The 22,951-nt window shown below is 43.5% G+C and overlaps 1 protein-coding gene across 1 annotated transcript in view; it reads left to right on the top strand.

Annotated features, from left to right (window-relative positions):
* Window positions 1-22,951, top strand: part of FAM20A (FAM20A golgi associated secretory pathway pseudokinase) — an 84,467-nt gene that overhangs the window by 14,578 nt on the left and 46,938 nt on the right. The gene's annotated exons all lie outside the window — the stretch shown is intronic.

Below are 22,951 nucleotides of genomic sequence, written 5' to 3'. Positions count from 1 at the left end.
CTGGCCTGAATCATTCTTCCACTGCGGAGCAGTGTTTTTTAAGTTTATAATTTTTATGGCCCGCGAATGATGTTATAAATATCCAAATAGCCCTTGGCAAAAAAAAGGTTCCCCACCCCTGCTCTAAGGCTTCTACTATGTTGCCCTGAGGATGAGACTTTTATGTTATATTAATATATGAATCCACGTTTTAATAAAACAAAATAGAACTTTATTTGTATATAAAGTGTATTGGTTTCAGGATCTAGAACTCCTTATAATTTCAGTAGCTAAAACAGTGGAAATTAATAACTAGCAGCTGAGGTGCCACACTCATTCATTACCACTCCTCACTCCTTCTTTCTCTACACTACAGAATGCACTTTGACCAGTATTTATTTTATTTTTTATTTTGTTTAATCTTCCTCTCTTAAACTCAAGTTTCTGTGAGCTTCTTTCTCTCACACTTTTATAATACTTTAACAGTATTAGGGTGGACTCTCTTTAGCCACTAATATGCCCTCTTAGTAGTCTCTTCTTTAGAAACTTTAAAGCCTTTCACAGTATATAGGTTTCTAACCAGAAGACTGTGGTTTCAGACTCTATAGACCACAGCTGACATGCAACGCTAGTGACACTCTGCTGAGAGTTGACCGAGTTCTCCCTCTGTCTCTCCACACACATTTCTTAGCTCCACCCACACATTCTCAGTCACCAACCAATCACCTCACTCACTTATTCTCCCTCTTTCACCCCCCCCCCCTTTCTCTACAGCAACATACCAACAATTAAAGAAACACACATATGAATTCAAATAATTACAGTACAATTTAAAATAAATGTAGATATTTTTGATGCCTTGACCTGGATGGCTGAGGCTAGTATTTGGATGAGAGACCTGGTTAGTATTTTGCCCCCCCCCCAGTCGGAATGAAGAGACAGACACAAAGTGTTGGGTATAAAACCGGGCCGCTTTATTAAATAACTTATAACCAATAACTGGCAGGGATGGGACCTAAACAGGACAAGCCCTGGGGTCACCCCCTGACCCCGCCTTATCCAAAGGGCGAGCCACCCTGCCCCCAGCACAAGCCCGCCGTATTCGGGTTGTAGCTGAGCGGCCAGGCCCCCAGCCATTCTCCACCTGGGCTAGCATCAACCCCCCATGGAAAGATCCACCCAGGTGAGGCTCCCCGTGATCTGCATTCCCTGCACTGAGCCGTGTAGCCCATCTGCGGTTCATACAGACCACCCGCACCAACGGTGCTAGGCCATAGGTGCTCCCCTGAAAACACTGTGGCCAAAACATCCTCCAGCCTGCGACCGAATTAAAACTCCTACCACTGAAACCTAACACTACCAGGCAGTACAAGGTAGGCGAAAAACAACTCCACATGGGCCAATTATGTGAAGGTGAAAAAATTCCTACCTGGCCCCTAATAAGGCGACCGGTTAAAACCTGTACTGCCAAAGGGAGGGCGGGCGGGCAGAGAGCCCAAAAGAACTGCGACGTTCTGGGCAGGGCCGGGGCTTATATAGCCCCGACGCCACGCCCAGATCAAGACCTGGATATGCCGGGCCAAGCGTTCTGTTGCTCCCTCCTTCCGAGGGGGCAAAGACGGCCCCCAGCCTGAACGCCGGCAATGCCGGCTTGGCTGGGAAGGGGCCGGACCTAATTGGGAGACCACTAAGAAAGTCCAGGCATGCTATGTAGATGCAGACAATGGCAAACTACCTCTGAATGTACATCTGAATATGCCTTGAACACCCTAAGGGGGCACTTTACACCACTACCATTTTTTGAAATATAAAGGTTAGTATTTACATAGTTTTCTACCTACGGTACTTATCAGTAAAGTAAAAATAACATTGACACAAAGGTTAACAAATAGGAAAATGGATGTGCCTGTTTGTGAGGTATCACATTTGAATGGAGGGAGAGAAATGAGTCTTTGTAGCTACTCCTTCCTCCTATGTATGCATGCAGTGCTCACAAGATTCCTCCTACATATGGAAAGAATGCTTGCAAGATCTGTCCACAGGGAGCATATGTACAGATAGAACATATAGGCAAGAAGTTGTAACTTGCCAGTTATATACATGTTGGCATCAGAGCACACATTTTGTTATATAGGAAGTGGCAGAGAGGCGTATGGAACCTAAGACTTGCTCCTTTATTCCATGGCCTATAAAACTTAACATGCTGCATCACTGTGAGAATTGACCCTATGTTGTATTAGGGGAGGCAAGAGAGGGACAAAGTGGAGGAATTCATGAGTCACTTGGTCTTATAGTTGTATAACTCCCAGGCATTCCACAGAAGAAAGGCTAGGTTCCATTCCTGGAGATGTTTTTCTCTTTTTGTTTTGTAACACAAAGAACTTGGCAATCAGAACTTGTGCTTTTAGAGGGTGGGCTGCATCTGTGGAACACTGGGATTCCAAAACAGAAACAGACATTCCTAGACCATGTGCACAGGTTCCCTAAGGGGAACTGGATCACACAGTGGATACAATGGCATTGTCCATTACACTGGTTTTCCCTGAAGTAACATCATGCTGCATGCAATATCAGCGTTCCTTTTTTAAAAAAATTATCCCACTGCTGCTTAGAGTGGTGGCAGGCAACAAGGGCTGCTGTTGGGGGAAGTAGGGTGGCATGGGATGCTACTATATATGGCCAGATAATCTATGATTGTCATAGTTGCCATGTTATAATATTTTTTCCGGGGAGGCAGTCCGTGAGTGCATTACAGAGACAATTGGTTCTTGTTTTATATAATTCCATCAATCCCCAGGGCACAGAACTGCATGTATAACAACATCTCTTTTTCGGTCCCCCTCTGTTTATCTAACCTTTTTTGGAGGGGAGGGTTACAATTCTTATTTACTACTTTTCTTTTACCCAGGCAAAGTGTTTGCATGACTTAGAGTTGCATCTTGTTCTTTTCGGGGAAATATTGATTATTATCTAGCCACTTTGGAATGGGATATATGGCACTCATAAAGCCAGGGGCTGTTCAGAAAACTTAAACAGACTGCACTAACACTAAATTTGTCTCTCTGCCTGAGTGCCAAAATGCAAATAGAACGTTAGGAGCGCAAGGACATTTTCTTTCTGTACTAAATCCAGTTGACTTAATGAACAAGTTGACATTTGGCTTCTTTTTCTCCCCTCCCCCCAAACATCCTGGGTAAGAAGGCAAAGATTGAATGTTAACCCAGAATTTGGGATGTGTTGCTTAGTAATGTTAATGGATCCAGGCCCAATTTTGCATCTGCAATAATGATTCCAAAACTGGATGAGGTTAGGCGTCATCGGTGTGTTACAAAAAAGCATGTAGATTGATCTCCAGAATACTATGCCTCTGGGTATTGATGATCATTCAGGACAAGATGTCAAATGAGAATGATACAAAAGGATGTTTTTCCACATTGGATCAGCATAGGCTTCCCAACCCTCCCGCCCTGGCGGGGGACCCCAGGATTTCCAGCCTCTTCCCCCGCTCCCCCAAAAAATGGAAGCGGGGGGAGAGGGGGGAAACGGCGCCAAGGAGCGTGGCCCGGTGAGTGGCAGGGGCAGCGGGACCGCAGCGATTGTCCTGGGCTGGTTGCCCTCTGGCCGCTTTTGGCCTTGCTCCTCCCCCTTCGGCAGCTCCCGCGGGGAGGAGGGGGCGTCTGGGCCGGGCTGGGCTCCAAGCCCCCTTCGGCCGCAGCTGACCGGGCCGGCTGCGAGACGTGATGCGCAGAGCGTCTTTCCCATTCGGGGCTGGGCTGGTGGGGGCCCGGGGAAAGGCGTTCCTGTCCTCGGCGAGAAGCACTGCGGCACGCCCCCTCGGGCTTCCAGGGGAAGAGCTGGCGATGCGGCACGAGGAGGAGGCGGCGACCATCTGCATGTGCTCAGAGGAGGTACTGCGCTCGGGGCTGGCTGCAGGGTCTGGGCCGGGGGGGGCGTCTGCGAGGCTCGAGGTTTAAACCCTTAGCAAGGATTGCGTGGGAGGCCATCCATGTGAAGGGCCCGCTGGCGAATAGAAACGGGAAAAGAGGCCTGGCAGAGGTTGCGGTTTTGCAAAAAGAACTTGCACGCTTCGCTAGGCGGGGAGGGAGAAATGAGGCTCCCCCCAGCCTTTTGCACGAATTGCACTTGAGGCATCCAGATATTTCCAACAGCAGCCTGGCCCGGGAGGAAGGAAGACTCGAGGAACGTGAAACTGGGAGTTGAAGAAGGTTGCCAATTCTCCCGCCGTAGATTGGGCTATTTTTTAATTGTCTCCCGTGCCAGTCACAGCTTTGGAGCTATGGTGGCCCTTTAAAGTTGTCTGGACCGAGCACCGAAATGGCCAAAATCGACAAGAGCTAGCCCAGGGGTGGCCAAACTTGATGAACTTAAGAGCCACATAGAATAAATGTCAGATGTCTGAGAGTCTCAAGACATGAACGTCAGATGTTCAAGAGTCACAAGATGAGGGAGGAAGGGAGGAAGAAAAACAGATGGGAAAGGAAAAGAGAGGTGGAAAGAAAGCAGCTTTAACTTTAAATGCATTCTCCAAGTCAGCTGTCAGGGCAGTGAAAGCTTCAAGAGCCACAAAATATGTGTAAAAGAGCCACATGTGGCTCTAGGGTTGCCAATCCCCAGGTGGGGGCAGGGGATCCTCCGGTTTGGAGGCCCTCCCCCTTCTTCAGTGTCGTCAGAAAGCGGGCGGAGGGGAGGGAAATGTCTTCTGGGAACTCTATTATTCTCTATGGAGATTTATTCCCATAGAAAATCATGGAGAATTGATCCACGAGTATCTGGGGCTCTGGGGGGGCTGTATTTTGGGATAGAGGCACCAAATTTTCAGTATAGCAGCTAGTGCCTCTCCCCAAAATACCCTCCAAGTTTCAAAAAGATTGGACCAGGGGGTCCAATTCTATGAATTTCAGAAGGAGGTGCCTATGGAAGGAAGGCATTGAAAAGGTGTGCCGTCCCTTTAAATGTGATGGCCAGAACTCCCTTTGGAGTTTAATTATGCTTGTCACTGCCTTGATCTTGGCTACACCCCTAATGTCTCCTGGCTCCACCCCCAAAGTCTCCTGGCTCCACCCCCAAAGTCCCCAGATATTTCTTGAATTGGACTTGGCAACCCTAGGCCAGGAGCATGGCGAGCCGCAAATCCGGGCCCTTCTAGGACCTGGCCTTGCGGCTCGCCACGCCTCCGGCCCGCCTCCACCCCCCCTCCTCCGCTTCCACCCCAGAGGCGGAGTGGGCGAGGCCGCCGCGCCGCTGCCGCCTCTTCTCCGCTCGCCGTGGCTGAGCCCATCTCGGAGGAGCAGCCCTGGCGAGCGGAGAAGAGGCGGCAGCTGCGGGGCGGCTCGCCACGCTCCCGGGCGCCGTTTCCCTTCCCAGCTCCACCCCAGTGTCTCCTGGCTCCACCCCCAAAGTCTCCTGGCTCCACCCCCAAAGTCCCCAGATATTTCTGGGGTTCGACTTGGCAACCCTAGGTCAGCAATATGTCGTTTCCTTATTGCTAGTACAGCAGCCAATACAGTGCAGTGACAATGGGAGTTCCGCATGACAGGCTCACCATAGATTCTCTGATCCATTCTCCCACGGTGGCTGTACCCCACTCCCTATACAACCAGGACATTTCAGTTTTTTTAATGAAAAACTGAATAGTGGTATACTACTGTAATATCAATATATGTCTGAATTCTCTGGGATTTCTGGATTCCCAGCTTCCAACAAACCAGATGTTGAAATTTCAGAGACCCCATTACACTTATTGTAACTTTTTAAAAAAGTGGCAGGGGGAGGAAATGGCCACTGTGGGTAAGATGGCCACTATGTGGGTAAAACTGAAAAAAAAAAAACCCAAACTTTCTCAGTCAAATGGCAGTCTTTCAGGCATTACTGCAATTTCTCCTAAAATGTCACAACAAAGCAGGTTTGGGAAAGTTAGGGGAAAGCCACTTAGGAGGTGCATGAAGTTGTGGAGAGACAGGGAGGAAAAAATACTTCTCTGAAGGGTTGAACCCTGGCAAATAACCTATGGGGAAATGGCCCAGATTATGAAGTAGGGGAGAAAAACAGAATAATCCAGAATACTATTGAGGCAATTTAAGGCTCAGGGAAGGCAATACCCAAACATCAGTTCTGCATGTTTGGTCATGAGCATACTTTGGCAATTTCATTTCACGCTACCAATAAACCTTATATATGTCACTTTTCTATACATTTGGCAACAAAGGTAAAATTGGCAAAGCTCATTCACAATACTTTGAGAAGCTCTTAGGCAAACAAAGTGAAGTTGTGCTCCTCCTATCCAGCTCTGGTTTCCCCCAAAGTGACCTCATGCTGCAAGCAATATCAGTGTTCTTTTTTTAAAAAAATCTCCCACTGCTGCTCAGAGTGCTGGCAGACAACAAGGGCCGCTGGTAGGAGGAGCAGGATGGCATGAGATGCTACTGTATATGGCCAGGTAATGTACAGTTGTCATGGTCACCATGTTATAATGTTTTTCTGGGGAGGCAGACCTTAGTTTTCATGATTCTTAATGGGGTTTGTGAGCTAAAAAAAAGCCAAGGAACCGCTGGGATATGGTGCTGTTTTCTTTGCTGAACTGTTTTCACGAAATCCTTATTGCAGAATTGGAACCCAAGTCCTAGCATTCAAAGTCCATTGCTATCCATTACCGCACATTAGCTCTGTGGAATTGGACCTGGATCTATCAATGTCTTTGGGTTTGTGGGGGCAATTTTTGCCAGTTCTCTCTCCCCCTGCAGACCTCCATGTTGCACCCCACACTATTGCTAAAAGTCTTTTGAACCCCACCCCCCCAGTAGAATTGGGGAAAACCAATGGGCTGCAGCAGTGGCCGACTGGGTCTAAAAATATTGGTTGCCAGGAGACATTGGGGGCCCAGCTGCAACTATAAGGTTATCATTTCATTTTTGTAAATGAAATAAAATTTTCAAAAAATACAGGGCTATGATCACACACACTAAATAATCCACTTTTAATGCACTTTCCAACTGGATTTTGCCAGTTCACACAGTAAAGTCTAGGTGGAAAGTGCACTGAACGTGGATTGAAAGTACATTATTTAATGTGGGTGATCACAGCCCAGAAGTGGAAAAAGATTCAATTAAATCTTTTGTGAAATATATATTTTTAGTAATTACAGTGTACATATATTGTACATATCACTGGCAGTATACAGTAGATACTGAATGTAAATACAGACAGTATTTTCTCCAAGAAAGCTGATCTCTGCCAGCTAGAGATCAGTTGTAAAAGTGGGAGATCCCGGATTAAAAGTAAAAGGATTTACTTATAAATATAGAACATTTGCAGATGATATAATGTTTATAAATGAAAATCCCATATAAGTAACACCTTTGTTGTTAGTTAAAATACAAGGATATGGAGAACTGGCAGGACTTTATATTAATAAAGAAAAATCAAAACTTCTATGTAAAAATATGCAAGTAAATAAGCAAAAGGAACTGCAGAAACTAAAGGGTTGTGAAGTTACCTCTAAGGTAAAATATTTGGGTGTGGCGATAACAATGAAGAATATTGATTTGTTTAAAAATAATTATGAGAAGCTATGGCGTAAAATTGGTGAAGATATGATAAAATGGAATAAATTTAATTTGTCATTGCTGGGCAGAATAGCTGCAATTAAAATGAATATTCTGCCAAGAATAATGTATTTGTTTCAAACTATTCCGATTGTAAAAGACAGTAAACAATTTAATAGATGGCAAAGGAAAATCTCAGAGTTTGTGTGGGCTGGGAAGAAACCAAGGATCAAAATGAAAATTTTAACAGATGCAAAAGAGAGAGGAGGATTCCAATTACCAGATTTAAAATTATATCATGAAACAGTTTGTTTAGTGTGGATAAAAGAATGGGTGATGCTGTTAAACAAAAAACTCTTAGCGTTGGAAGGTCATGGAAATAAATTTGGCTGGCACGCTTATATGTATTATGGGGGAAAAAAGATGGATGGTTTTTTTTCTCACCATTATATAAGAAACAATTTGTTAAATGCATGGATGAAATATAAGAAATATGGTGATGAGAGAAAGCCATTATGGATAGTGCCAGCAGAAGTAATAAAAATAACAGCTGAGAAGGGTGAAGAAAAGTGGTTGTCATATAATCAATTATTAAAAATACAAAGTGGCAAAATAGAATTGAAAACTGCTGAAGAGCTGAATAATAAATATGATTGGTTCCAAATGCAACAAATAAAGAGTTTGGTGGAAAAGGATATTAAAACTGAAGGAATAAGAAAAGAGCAAACATAAATGGAAAAAGTTCTGCTTGGAGATAATGAAAAATTAATTTCAAAACTATATAAATTACTTTTAAAATGGTCTACAGAAGAAGTAGTGAAATCTCAAATGATTAAGTGGGCAATTAATGTAAATAAAGAAATACAGATGGAAACTTGGGAATATTTGTGGAAGAATTCTATTAAGCTTTCAACATGTCATAGTATTAAAGAGAATTGTTTTAAAATGATGTATAGATGGTATATGACTTCTAAAAAGTTGGCAAAGATGAACAATAAGATGCCAGATAGATGTTGGAAATGTAAAAAACATGAAGGTTCATCTACCATATGTGGTGGACTTGTGAAAGAGCAAAAAAGTATTGGCAGATGATTTAACAAGAAATTTCTAGGATCTTGGGATATGAATTTAAGAAAGTTGCAGAGACTTTTCTGTTGGGATTACAAATGGAAAAATTTCCAAAAGAAGATAGAACTATAATTTGGTACTTGCTTTCAGCTGCTAGGACATTGTATGCGCAGTTGTGGAAGCAAGAAAAAATAACAGAGAAATGGGATTGGATTGTAAAAGTTATGACATGGAGTGAAATGGACAAATTAACAAGAACTTTAAGAGACTATGATTTAGAAGTTTTTAAGATGGAGTGGGAAAAGTTCAGAAGATATGTAGAAAAAGAGTGGAAAATAAAAGGACATTGGACAATTTTTGATAATGATTAAGTATTAGAAGGCAGAAGGATATTAATTTTTGTTTTTATTAGTTAAGGGTACCTTTAAATATTAGTATTTTAAGTAAATAACACCGGCGGGGGTCAAGTAACGGGGGGAGGGGTGGTTAGAAAGTAATATATGGGATAGATAAAAAGGAATTATTAATGATGCAAGAAATAGATATTGTTACCATATGTTACTAAATAAATTTGTTTTAAAAAGCTAAAAGTGGAAGATCCCCAGGCCCCACCTGGAGGCTGGCAACAATAATAAAACGTAAATTTTAGTTGCATTTTAGAGTAATAATACTGGAACTTCTATTATATTTTCAAGCTACTAAAAGGTCATTAACATTTTAAACGTATTGTCTAAGGGGTCCACTTCATCAGTGGCTAGGGTTGCCAAGTCCAATTAAAGAAAAATCTGGGAACTTCGGGAGCGGAGCCAGGAGACTTTGGGGGTGGAGCCAGGAACAAGTGTGTGACAAGCATAATTGAACTCCAAGGGAGTTCTGGCCATCACATTTAAAGGGACAGCACACCTTTTTAAATGCCTTTCTTCCATAGGAAATAATTAAGGATAGGGGCACCATCTTTTGGGGCTCATAGAATTGAACCCTCTGGTCCAATTGTTTTGAAACTTGGGGGTTATTTTGGGGAGAGGCACTAGATGTTATACGAACAATTTGGTGCCTCTACCTCAAAAAATAGCCCCCCCCCGAGCCCCCAATACCCACGGATCAATTTCCTATTATTCCCTATGGGAATCGTTCTCCATAGGGAATAATAGAGTGCCCAGTAGACATTTCCCTCCCCCCCCACGCTTTCTAAAGTGGGGAAGGGCCTCCATACCAGGGAATCCCCTGCCCCCTCCCTCTCTCACACACACAAATACTTACTTGGTCTTCTTCCAGCAGAACTTTGCTTGCTGTGAAAACGAAAGCAAAAGAAAGGGAGGGGCCGTTCTCCATAGAAACTGTTACTGACCCTTTCCCATGAAGCCCTTCCTGTTTCCTGTGCAGCCTTAAAGGGGCACACATTTTAAAAACTGTTTGCAGGTTTCTAAACCTGCAGGAGCTCTACAGCGACATGATGCCTACATGTATGTTCTCTCCCCTCCCCCCGATTCCAGATTTTTGGAGAGCGGGGGAGGAGGCTGCAAACCCAAGGGTCCCCTGTCAGGGCGGGGGGGTTGGGAAGCCTATCAGTGGCCCACAGGGCCCACTTGCCATCAGGCAAGCTACACCCTGGCCAGTCCGCCACTGGGCTGCAGCCAGAATGGAAAGGTGGGAAAGTCCCATTCCACAAGTTTTGGTCAGCTCAAGAGACTTTGCATCAAACCTCTTATTTATTATTCAGTACATACAAACCATCACTTCTTCAGTGAAAGATCTGGCTACTTTTATTTATTTATTTAGATTTTTAAAAACTGCCCTTCCCTGCTTGCGCGGGACTCAGGGCCGTTTGCAATAATTAGATTAAATACAATATAAAGGAAAACCATAAAAAACAATATTTAAAATATTCAGAGCATATAACACTTTAAAACAAGATGGCAGTACTAGCATTCAGTCATGAGGCCTGAGGGGAGATTGCCAGGCAGATGTAAAGAACCATCGCTTGCCTCAACCAAAGGCCTGGTGAAACTTTTCTGCCTTACATGTAGAAATAATAATAAAGCAGGTGGGGCATGGATGTCACTGTGGCAAGGTCAGGGCAAGACAGATGGGGACCAGTTGTCTGACTTGACACAGTTGGAAAAATGCCCGCCAGACAACAATGGTGATCTGGGCCTCCATAGATAAAGTTGTGTCCTGATGACAGCTGCCTTGTCAGAGGTACCCTGTCAAGGGCTGGGAGTTGGCTCCCCAATCCCAAGTCACTCCCCCCCAGCCACAGAATCTCTGTTATAGTTGGATTCAACTTCAACCAGCTTTGCTTCAGACATCCCACTATGGCCTCCAAACCCTTGGAGGCTGAGAAATACTCCTTCACATCCTTCACAGCCAACTCATAGACTTTCATAAACATCCTATACGATGCTCTCGCTGCTTCGTCATGAGTTCACCACCACATTCGCTGTAGCCATCTCAACTCCCATTTCATCTCTCTGAGTTCCATTGTATACTAGGGGAACAATTTAGTGCAGAAATGGGGCGGGTATGTGTGTGTGGGGGGGGTGATCTCATCTATGGCTTCAGAGAGATGGGAATTCTAGTTCTCTACCATCATATCTAATGAGTCACTGGAGGGGATTGGATCCCACAGGGCATTCTGGAATCCAATCAGATCCATAAATCTCTGTGGATGAGCATAAATCCACTTGTTGCCTAGATAGGGGATGGGTGGGATATCCATCCAGGCCTTTAAGGAAAAGTGATCTGAACATGGCACTCTGTCCTTATCCACCAGATTAATATTTATACCCTTGCCAAAAATAAAGTCTAACATATGGCCTGCCTGATGTGTGGGACCTGGTACAATCTGGGAGAGTCCTAGTGCTTCCATGGATGACACCAAGTCTGAAGCCTGCATGGAGTCTACAGTGTTGACATGGGCATTGAAGTTCTGATAATTATTAGTCTCAGAACCTCCAAAACCCAGCACTACCCACTCCAGCTGGCTCAGCAAGCTATCTGCTGGTGAGCTAGGCAAACAGTACACCAGCCAGCCAACCAAACTCTCCTCAGAGTCCCAGACTAGGCCAACATAATCAATGCCAGTGATTGTTGGAACAGGAAGTACTCTAAAGGTGAAATCCTCTCAGATTATAGCCACCCCTCCCCCCTGCCCCATAGTTTGTGACTGATGAAGGGCCAAAAAAACTGGAGAGGTTAGTTCTTTCAAGGCAACTGTCTTGCCCTCCTGAGTCCAGGTTTCTGTCACACATGCCATGTCAACGGTTATATAACTGCACAGTGTCACGGTCTTATTATTGATAGACCTGGCATTAAACAAAAGCAGTGACGAAGGCAGGTATTTCTTCCTAGCCCTCTCACCTATGTGTCTCAAGATGGGATGGATGTTGGAAGGGGACCAAGCATGCTTTCTATGAAGGGTGCTGAAATTCATTATATCATGTTTTGGCAGAAGTATTTGAATGTATATACAAGTTACCAAAAAGCATTTGAAAGTCATGGAATTGAACACCTTTGATATCTCAGCTGAAGTGGGAACACTCTTCTTAATAGTATAGCAAGCTCATACCAATAAGCCCTGGATTTCTTTTTTTCTGAGACAAACGAATTCACTGTGTATATTCTACAAATGCCATCTTGCATAGAAACAATGTAAAACTTTCCTGAAGTCAGAAATGGCTGCTAAGTGGGAGGGAAAAGTAGGTGAACTCTGCAAACTGTCAGATCCTTCTGCTGACAGATCAGTTAGTTAGATTAGATGAAATTATTTTTCTCTCTTCTGCTCTGTCTAGAAATGGAGTTCTTATAATAAACTTATATATTAGTTTTCAGATATAAAGAGGTTCCTTTTTTGTTGCTGTTGTTTTTCCTGCACACACAGTGTGACCAAACAGGTTCTGTTGTGTTAAAGCCTAGGGCAGTCTGCTAACTGTAATTGCTAACAGCAATTAGATGTGTTTACAGTGGTGAAGATTTTTATTGTTGTTTCCAGCTTCTTATCCTGCCACACTCTTCTGTGACTTTGGAGAATTCATGGTGTATGCATCATGTGAGAAGTGTGAATATATAGCTCCTCCCCCATTCTACCTCTCACACACATCATGAATTCCCAAAAATCAACAGTGGGGAAGAAGGAAATAGAGCATAAATTTCTGGACTGGATTTGTTTTCATTTCAAAATATTCGTTTTCATTTCTTTTGGTATGTATTCATTGATTTCAGTGGAAAACAGTCCCAATGAGCACCTGTAATGTTTTTTATTTCCATTCATTAGATGACATTTTCACTGCACCCCCATACAGTGAATGCTGCTTCACAATTGGAATGCAGGTGCATTATGTGTTCTATGACCTTAAAACATTATTTTCGTTTGGGCTTCACAATCAACACAGTAATGCAAGTTCCGTACTGGGAATGTAAGTCAGAAATGGCTGCTAAGTGCTAAGCCATTCAGAATGTAATGTCTAGTATTACATTCCCAGTATTACATACTGGGAATGTAATACTAGACACATTCTGAAAGGAGTCTGTGAGCCAAAAAAGGTAAAGAACCACTGTGACAGGGTGTTAGTATTTGGACCCAGACTATGATGTCAAAGAGAGGGGGCTCCAGCCTTATTCCCGCACAATTTCCAGACCCATTGGGGATCCCATGTGCACTGATGGTGGTAAACTAGCTCTCAGGACAGTTTAAGTTTAGGAAAATGGCATGGGGAGGAAGGCTTAACTCCCTCTCCTTGTGTTAGGGTTGCCAACTCCAGATTTGGAAATTCCTTGCATTACTGTGTTGATTGTGAGGCCCAAAGGAAAATAATGATTTGCGAAGAACCTAGAGAAGGGAGGGTTGGGAAGGGGAAGCACCTTCATGGGGTGTAATGCCATACAGTCCACCCTCCAAAGCAGCCCATTCCTCCAAAAGAACTGATCTCTGTAGTTGGGAGATCAGTTTTAATTCCAGGAGATCTCCCCATCTGAAGATCTCCCCACCTTGTATACTATGGTACAAATCTAAATTGTACCTTTATGCTAAGTTCCCAGCGCAGAATTTGTAATACACCTTGGATCACACAGAAAAACATAGTAGTTAGACCTCCAACAATCCAGAAAAGTTTGGGCATGTACCAGCAGAGGCTATCTTGCCAGTTGCTATACTCAATTCCACTGAATGTACAGATTCCAAAACCACTTGAAAAATGACTTGTTTTGAATTGTGAAGAAATCATTACTACAAACATATGCATGCTTAACTCAAGAGGAAAACAAATAGTGCAAGCAGGACAAATTTGATTTTTAAAAAATGTGTTATTTGCTCGAAAAAGCTTTATTGATTCTTGCTATCTGGAGCTCTAGACTGATCCTCCAACGGTAGATTTTTCTGCAGCTGTAAAACTAATTTGTTCTTTGCTTTATGTAGTCTGGCAGCTTGCTGATTGGTCATTTTTCTGTATAGCTGATCACACTAAGCTGTCTTTACCTGAGTCAGATCATGGGTCAATCACAGTCAGTAGTCTCTGCTTTGACCAGCAACAGCTTTCCATGGTCTTTCACACCATCTACCACCTTAATAATAATAAAATTTTATTTATATCCCGCCCTCCCCCGCCAAAGCAGGCTCAGGGCGGCTAACAACACCTTATCCTTAAAAACAAAACAAAAAAAACAACCCCCCCCCCACACACACACACACACCAACCTAGAGATGGTGAGGATTGAACCTGAGACCTTCACCATTGAACTGTTGCACCATTTAATCTCCAGTTTACAATAGAAAGTCGACATTGTGTTTTTGGGACACAGCATTTGTGACCTGAGGGTTTGCTTTGGAACATAAGGGGATGGTTCCAACACAGGTTGGCAGCATTTAAAAGGGTTAGACTGTTAAATGGAGACTGTTTCAGACAAAATAACTCAATTTCACAGGAAGGGTTGCAAATTCTTGGCTGGAAAATTCCTGGAGATTTTGAAGTCAAGTGTGGGGAGGGTGGAGTTTGGGGAGGGGCCTCAGCAGTGTATAAAATCATAGAACCCACCCTCCAAAACAGCCATATTTTTCAGGGGAACTTATTTCTGTGCACTGATGGTGGTAAACTAGCTCTCAGGACAGTTTAAGTTTGGGAAAATGGCATGGGGAGGAAGGCTTAACTCCCTCTCCTTGTGTTCGGCTTCTGGAGATCAGTTACAGTTCAGGGGAGGTGAGTCTTCAGGCCTTATCTGGAGGTTGGCAACCCACAGAAATTTCATTTACTCCACAGTATGTGGTCACATACTCTGGAACATGTTAGCAAAACTACTGTGAGGTTCTTTGAAAATAAATGGTAGATAACTTCTTTTATGGCTTCGTCTTTCTATTTCCTGTTTTCTACACTGATAGCTGGCCATTAGAAGCAGAGGACTGCCTTTATTTTTCATGTGGATGTTCAAATCATTATTTTGCCTGGCAAGACTCAGAAGACTGTAAATGAGGAAGACATGAAAATTGTGTATTTGGTTTGAGGGCTGAGGCAAACAAAAAGGCACCATGTAATTTAGGCCACTTTACTTTGTCAATACCATCCTGCCCATTTGGGGAATGAAGCTGCATGTTAGAGCTTTGTCAATACAGGCCCATTGTACTTTTGTGGATCCAATGGCTAAGAAACCATCAACCTAAGGCCACAAAATAAAAATAAACTGAGAATTTCAGCTATATTGTTAACAATGTATTGCTGTACATATTCATTGTTTAAAAAGACAGGCAAGATCATACCAAGTAAATTGTTGAGAAATTGCAACATGCCCCCAGTGATAAGAGGAAAGAAAGACAAAGAAAGTTGGTCTACTGAGAAGTGAATCCCATTTTATTTAATGGGGCTTACTTCCAGGAAAGTGAGTTTAGGTTTGCAGGCCATCTCTCTGTCTCTCCACCCCCCTCATTTAACCTGAGAAAAAGCTTACCAAGAGCCCAGGAATTTATTTTAAAATACTGGAATCAGGCCAAAAATATGTGGAAAATAATAATACAGCTGAAAGCACTTTTGAGCATGTCAAAAGCATACTGGGAGCAGGGCCTCCCACAGGCAGTATGGGGGGCATAATTCAGGGGGCCTAAGTCACGCTGCAGTACTGCAGTCGGAGCCCTCTGCTCACGACCTGAGTTCAGTTTTCAAAAGTTTTAATTTGTTTCAGAAAAGTTTAGAAAATAGGGAACAGAAAAAGGGAGGGGTAAAAGCACAATACATTCTGGGCTTTTTTTATAAAATACTTTCCAAAATCAAAAGGATAGTTCTACCATATTTCCTTAATATATGTTCTCTCTTGTTATTAAGAGACAGACCCATGGTGATAGCTGGAAATATGATGAAAATTTTAAGAGAGGTTCCTTGGCCAGTGAGACAAAAAAGGAGAGAATATCAAGCACTAACAGAGTTTCTGAGAGGAAGAGAGATACCCTACATGTGGCTAATGGCAGAAGGCCTTCTTTTTACGTACCAGGAGACTAGATATAGGATCAACTCCATTTTTAAAGCTCAGAATTTTTTGGAAAGTATAAAGAAGAAAGAAAGCAAAGAAAAGGATGACGAAGAGCAGCAAGAAGATATTGTGCTGAAATGGAGTCTTGGCACTGCTGGAAGCAGGTATTAGCTTCCCAAAGTGGATTCTATGGTCAAGGCTGAAAACCGCATGGCCTGGATAGCTCCTAACAGCGCGCTTTCTTCCGCTCCAAGATAGAGATGGTGTTTGCCCGAAGCGACTGGAAACCATCCGTTCTCCTTGCTGGCGCTCTTCCAGGGACACGGAGCGCTGCTTTAGCGTTGTGGCTGTTTGTATTCATAAGTCCTTTCCATTCTGGTAGACAAACCCACGTCCTTCTGGCAGATGTGTGAGAGCTCTGTCTCCAGGCATCTGACGGGTGACTACAATGTTCTGGAAATTAGGGGCATTTCCTTACGCTGGTGCTTGCACAGGGGACTTCTTTTACCTTTAAGTCACCGGGATGGCCCCTGAAACCAGGTTCATGCTGTATTCATGGGATGCATTTTTTTCTAATGCAGTTCTGACTGAAGCCACTGTGGGTACAGCGGAGGCAAAGCACAGCTAAAGAGCTCAGCCTTTCTGCAAAGTTTACCAGGAGGCTGATCAGATCCTGCTAAACCCATCAGCCAAGCCAGTGGAGGAAGGAAAGACCAGCCAGGACAAGTTGTAGTCAATGCCAGGATGCAGCCTCCTAACAAGGTCTATGAGTTCCTCTTTCCTTTAGCCAGCTCTAGCAAAGGGGCAACCCTGTTAATGTGTGAAAGCAAAAAAACAAACAAACCCCAAAACCTTTGTTGTCTTTTCCTACATTTCTCTAACTCAAGGGTAACCAAACTTGCTTAACATATGAGCCACATAAAATAAACATCAGACATTTGAGAGCTGCAAGACATGAATGTCAGATTTAGAAGGAAGGAAGATAGGCAAATGCATGGGGGGAGGGGAGAGAGGTGGAAAGAAAGCAATTTTAAATGCATTCTCCAAGTTGCTGGCTGGCTTGGCAAAGTGATTTAAAGAGAGAAATGCCTTCTTCAAGCTGGCTTGGAGTGGTGGGGGCTTTGAGAGCCACACAATATGTATGAAAAAGCCACATGTGGCTCCCAAACCAGAGTTTAGCCACCTCTGCTCTAACTCTTTTCTACATCTCCTCCTTCACTTTGCTGTCTTGTTTTCCTGATCTGCCATTCATCTATCCCCACTTCCAATTCGTCTATCCCCCAACCCTTATTTTTCAGTTTCAACTTCTCACCCATCCAGGTTGGGAACTTAATAGTAGTATAGGAGCAAACTTTTGTTAATATGGACTAGGGTTACCAGGTCCAACTCATGAAATATCTGGGGACTTGTGGGGTGGAACCAGAAGCAATGTTGTGTCAAGCACAATTGAACTCTGAAGGGAGTTCTGGCCATCACATTTAAAGGGACCACACTCCTTTTAAATGTTTTCCATCCACTGGGAAATAATGGATAGAGACACCTTCTTTTGGGGCTCATAGAACTGGAACCCCCAGTCCCATCTTTTTGAAATTTGGAGGGGGGGTTGAGGAGAAGCACCAGATACTATGCTGAAAATTGGTGCCTCTACCTCAAAAAATAACTTTCCCAGATCCTCAGATACCCATGGATCAATTCTCCATTATACCATGTTTTGTTATGATATTTGGTTTGGATCAGGGTCATGTGAGGAGGCCCATATGGAATCTTTGTCTGGGGACCTGTAAGGAAGAGATCAGCTCAGAGCCAGCTGATAAGTTAAAGCAAGCGACTGACCTACGTTTTGCCAGGAACTTTCCGATTTTTAGTTTGCCAGAGCTGCTGAGTCATCCCAATTAACAGCTGGGCTGGAGGAGGCAAAGGAAGTCATTGGGTCAACTCTTTTTCTCAGCTTCCAAGATAAAGAGAGGAAGAAAAAAGGCTTTGATTATCCCTCATGTCTGGTGGATGCAAGAAGTCCTCCTGCCTTTCCAGTCTGGATTTTTTTGCTTTTTAACTTATTTGTTGTTGTTTGTAAACTTCTAAAGACACTCCAGTTTTTGCTGCCTGACAAGCACAGGCATGTGAGCCTTCTTGGTATCAATAAAGAGCCTTTACCTGATGTATGAGTGAAGTGTGCACCTTTGAACCAGGCTACAAGCAAGTGACCTACAGCCAGGAATCTTACAGGACCCAAGGTGGCTCTCAGCAGCCCTTACTGGAAGATTTGTAAATGGATCTCCTGAAATTGTTTTATTATTAAATAATTATTTGGGTGGGCAGGCATGTTTGTATCAGGACTGTAGGACAAGGAAAGAGGTTTAGCTTGTTCCTTTCCAGGGGTCATTTTGTAGTAAAAGAGGTGCCAGAGCTCATTTGCATATGCCACACACCCCTGACTTCACCGGAAGTTGTACTAAATTATATCAGCTCAGCATCTCCTTTAAAATGCTTCTTGAATTATAATTGTCATAATAAAACCTTACTCCCATCATACTTTTAAAATTCTTCTATGTGGCCACAGTGGCATGATGAAGATTTCCATCTGTCTGCTTTATATGTTTTAGTTATTTTCCCATTTTTTGGTGGGGAAAAATATTAGAAAGTTTGTCAAATCTTAAGAGTTCAGCAAGATTCTCACAGGGGGTTTGAACAGTGGAGACCAGAAGCAAGATTTGGGGGGGGGGGGGGTTAAGAAAGAAAGAGCACAATAAAATTTAGAGGTTCTGCTCCTGTGAGCTCCTGCCCAAAATGAGGCCTGTTCCTTTTAATCAAGACATTTTCTTAATTTCAAATACCCCCACTGCAGTTACTATTTGTGCCACTGTGAGAAATGTACAGATTATTTGATGTTCCCTCACTGAGGTAAATAGAAGCTCCAGTTGGTGGCTGCTTATTGGCTGAGTGGTGGAGAGTCAAAAGGTTAATCCCATCCTGTTTCCTAATCCCATCATAGCTCCAAAGCAAATTGCCCCGAGCAGCTTTTATTTGCCAGCCAGCAAAAATGCTTAGGTGACCCATTCACAACTCAACCAGCATCTTGTCTAGTATAAATGACCACTCCATAACCAGCTTCCCACATGTCTGGATTGAAGGGAAAGCTTCTAGGTCAGAGTATGATTTCTGGGTGGGTTTGAACACTTTCCCTTTTTACAGGTAAGGACCGTTAATCACTATGCTAAACACACAGAGTGTTTCTGTGGAGTAATTATCTTGCAGTTCCTCATTACAGTGCCTGCATAATGTCAATAACCTGTGGTGCTGAAATCATGGTGGAACAATGATCACATGATAAACTGCAGTAATTACACTACTGAGAACCCTTAGAGTAGACATGTACAATGTACAAGGCACAATACAACTAATATTGCTTTCTGACTCCAATTTATGCATGTATTAATAATACTGAATTGGAGTTTGCAATTACTATGTAGGACAGGGCTGGGCATCTCCCAGGCAATTTGTAGCACTGGGGCTTGACTCCCACAAGTTCACACTGGGCTCATCAGTCAGTTGTTTATTCAGACCTTCATCCATACAGTACATGGAAGTGATTAGCAGCACTCTTCCAGCCTCATGGCTCACACGTTCCCCTGCTACTCCATCAGCTACTGTGACCACCCCACCCCAGCATCTGGCTGCTGCTTTTATGCCTCACCTTAACAAGCACCTTGACTTGGCTGACCTGCTGCCCCACCACCTTGGCCTGTCTCCAGGGTCCTTAGCCCTCACCTTCTCCATTTGGAGCTTGCCTTTCCTTTCCTGAGCAGACTTCTCAGAGCTAAAGAAAATGACATCACAAAAAGCTTGAAACTGGTTTGTGTGGCAGCTTGGCAAGCAGACTCTTCTGTCTTTTAAGATCAAAGGATTCATATAATAAGTACACTTTGTGGGTTTCAAAAGCCACTGGAAAATCATGAGGCACTGAATTTTCCCAAACCATAATAGTCTGTCAACCTTTTGCAAGCCCTTTTGCAGTGGTAAGGTAAGTGACACCAGCCTGTCCCTGTCACATTATGCTTTTGTAAAAGGTTGACAGACTATTATGGTTTGGGAAAAAAATCAGTGCCTCATGATTTTCCAGTGGCTTTTGAAATCCACAAAGTTTCCTTATTATATGAATCCTCTCATCTTAAAAGATGGAAGAGCCTGCTTGCCACACCAACCAGTTTCAGACTTTTCATGATGTGATTTTCTCTAGCATTTGTTTATCTTGTACATGCTGGATTTCTTCATCCTTCTCATTTTATGACTGGCAAAACTTCTAGTGAGCAAGTCAAACATGCATTTTTCTACAGGGGACAACAAAAAGGCTGACAAACTCCAAAGGCTGGCAAACCATCAGCCCATTACTCTTAAAGATGTTGACCTGGGTCATAAAGTTGGCAGGCACGGCTGATGGAAAGTATTAGCAGTTAGCAATAATGATTAAAATTGTTTTTAAAATACAGAAAAAATTGCTTTCAGCAATGAATTCTTCAGTTTTTCATTTTAGATGCAGGACTTGACAGAATCAAATCTGATCCAAAATGAAAAAGGCCTGCGCAATGGCCTTTATGTACTTGTGAAGCCATTATAACTGCTCTGGGCCTTGGTCTTTAGGCCTAACTACTGTAGCCTTGAAGGGACAAATCATGCATTCCTTGACACCTTACTTGGCATGCAGAAGGTTCCAGGTCTCCAGCATCTCCAGTTAAAAGGATCAGATAGTCAGTGATGTTAAAGACTTAAGTCTTAGACCCTCGACAGCCACTGCTAGTCTGAGTAGACAATATTGTCCTTGACAAAAGCACTTGTTACTGTGTGTTCAGGTGACCTGGTGGTCTCAGTGAGGCTGCTGAGAGACCAGAGAAATGGAATTCACAAAACACCCAAGTATCCTAGATCAACTATATTTGTGTGGTGCAGTTCATTAACTCAATGGAACCTGAGTCTTCAAGGATAAATCAGGCTCTCTTCATAATCCTCATCACCTCTGGTGAACTTTTCCATTCAATTAGACCAGGTGGCAGCAGGAGGAAGGGTCTGCTTGTGGCAACTCCTTTGTACCAATGATGACATCCTTACCAGAGAACACTAGATGGTGATGATCCATCACCAGGGAACCAACCTGCTGCAAAACAGCTGTCCTGGTTGTTTTTGGGTTGTCTGCCTGCTTCCCCCCCCCCCCCCAAAAAAGGAAATTCAGCTTTCTGCCATGGCAAGTTTTCTTTAATTTATTCTTACAAATAAGTTACATTTTATTAATTTTATTTGTGTTGTACATGTAGGTATTGGGCACACTGGGTTCTTGATTACACACAGAGAGTCTACCTGCTTACAGTTGGCACATGTGTAGTCTGCAGTAGAAGTTAATGACAAACTGGGCATAGGAATGGAACCATGGCTATGATCCAGCTTTTCTGTACTCATGCTGACTATATGGACTTGCTATACATATAGTCCTTCAATTTTCCCCAGGGCCAAACTGGAAGCAGGGTTGCCAACAACATGGAGAATATGTTCTTTTCCTTTAGTAGAGGTTTAATGTGTGGAAATGGGCAGCTGAAGTTTCATGGAGTGGGGTAAAGTAATATCACATGATAAGCAACAACTCACTGAGCCTTTATCAAAGGGACGGGACACTTTCTCTTCAGGCTGTTTTGGCAACCCTAACTGGAAGTGACACTAGTGTTCTGTACTCTATCACAGGGTTCCCAACCCCTGGGCCACATACCGGTATTGATCCATGGTTTGTTAACAACCGGGCCGCAGAATGAGGCAGAGACCTTCACCTACTCCTCATTTAAAGACCCCCATGGGAGGCAGGGATGGGGTGGGGGCAGCCTGGGGCAGCAAAAACCCTAGCATCCCCACCCCCACCACTCCGTGAAAAAATTGTCTTCCACAAAACCGGTCCCTGGTGCCAAAAAGGTTGGGGGCCACTGCTCTATCAAGTGAAAAGAATTTTATCCACAGATTAGCCTCCATTTAGGAACACTTCCTTAAACTGGGGCCCAAACTACATGCAATGCCAGAGTTTGATTATTAGAATTTTCTGTGTGTAATTTGGCCCTGAAAAGCAGCCGGAGGAGATAGATTAGGCTTTTCAGTCCCCAGTTCCCACTGAAGGATCCCCTGATTTTACATGTTCCTCCCTGCTGCCAGCCAGTTGGCTGGTGGGGGAAGTTGCGCTCCAACAGCCACCATATGCCTTGGCAGGCTTAGGAGATGCTTGTAACTGTTTGTGTTTTGGAATGTGTGTGTACCTTTAAATCTCAGCAATAGGAAAGTAGGGGGTGGGGCGATCAGGCAAGCCATGAGAGTATGAAACTGTGAGAAAGGCAGAGAGCAGAGTTCCTCTCTTTGCATTCACTTCAGATGTCCTTTCTACAGTAAAATTGATAGGAAAGAGTTAGCTGGAACCTGATTATGGGATGGAGGAAAACTCCACCCCCTTGGCTGCTTTCCTTTCCTGTTCCTGTCTGAAGAAGCTGGTTGAAATACAACAGATTGTTACATTCAGCAACTCCTGTGGGTAAATTGCCCCAGTGAGATCACAACAAGTGTTAGCTTGCAAACTGTTTATTTTGGCTGCTCTGTGTGTGTGTGTCCCTTTAAAAAGTCATGCTTGGAAATGCTTCCAAAGCCTGATAAGGGAATTTGTGGGGGTATAACAAATTTTACTTTCATTTAGTAGACGTGCAGCCGCCAGGGTAGGCAAAAAAAAGAGAGGAGGAAATGAAGACTGTATTCAGGGGAATTGCTGTATTTATTTATTTAGGAAATGGGAAATTCTCCTGGCTCCACCCTCAAAGTCCTCAGATATTTCCTGAGTCAGACCTGGCAGCCCTAAGGCAGATATGGATCAGATCTGT

Source organism: Heteronotia binoei, chromosome 13 (genome assembly GCF_032191835.1).
Source record: "Heteronotia binoei isolate CCM8104 ecotype False Entrance Well chromosome 13, APGP_CSIRO_Hbin_v1, whole genome shotgun sequence".
NCBI lineage: Eukaryota > Metazoa > Chordata > Lepidosauria > Squamata > Gekkonidae > Heteronotia > Heteronotia binoei.
Note: the sequence above shows the minus strand (reverse complement) of the source record. Positions and strands in the feature narration are given on the sequence as shown.